We start from the raw sequence: 256 nt of genomic DNA on the forward strand, positions 1-256 counted from the left end.
GAATAAACCGGAGTTTTACTCTCAGCAGTCTTCTGAGTGTCTTCTCATTCCTGTCCTGCCTCAACAGCGACATACTCCTGAAGCAACTGATGACCACACAAAATGTTCATTTTACAGGAGGTCCCGCTCTGCCCTTGGAATTCCTTGGAAAAAATCCACCCTCACCCAAACCTGGTCTTCCTCCTCCAGTCAGTTTTTCTTTAGTCCAAACAAAAGTGTTTATTTTATGGAGCCCTGGACAACTGCAGGTGAAAGT

At 45.3% G+C, this 256-nt stretch overlaps 1 long non-coding RNA gene across 1 annotated transcript in view; it reads left to right on the forward strand.

Moving 5' to 3' along the window:
* Positions 1 to 27, forward strand: part of LOC121470381 (uncharacterized) — a 256,297-nt gene extending 256,270 nt beyond the window's left edge. Inside the window, exon 10 of the long non-coding RNA XR_012057165.1 lies at positions 1 to 27. This exon is cut by the window's left edge and continues 446 nt beyond it. This is a non-coding gene — a long non-coding RNA (uncharacterized lncRNA).
* Positions 28 to 256: the final 229 nt, after the last annotated feature.

The sequence above is a fragment of the Taeniopygia guttata genome, chromosome 8 (assembly GCF_048771995.1).
Source record: "Taeniopygia guttata chromosome 8, bTaeGut7.mat, whole genome shotgun sequence".
In the NCBI taxonomy this organism is placed as follows: Eukaryota; Metazoa; Chordata; class Aves; order Passeriformes; family Estrildidae; genus Taeniopygia; species Taeniopygia guttata.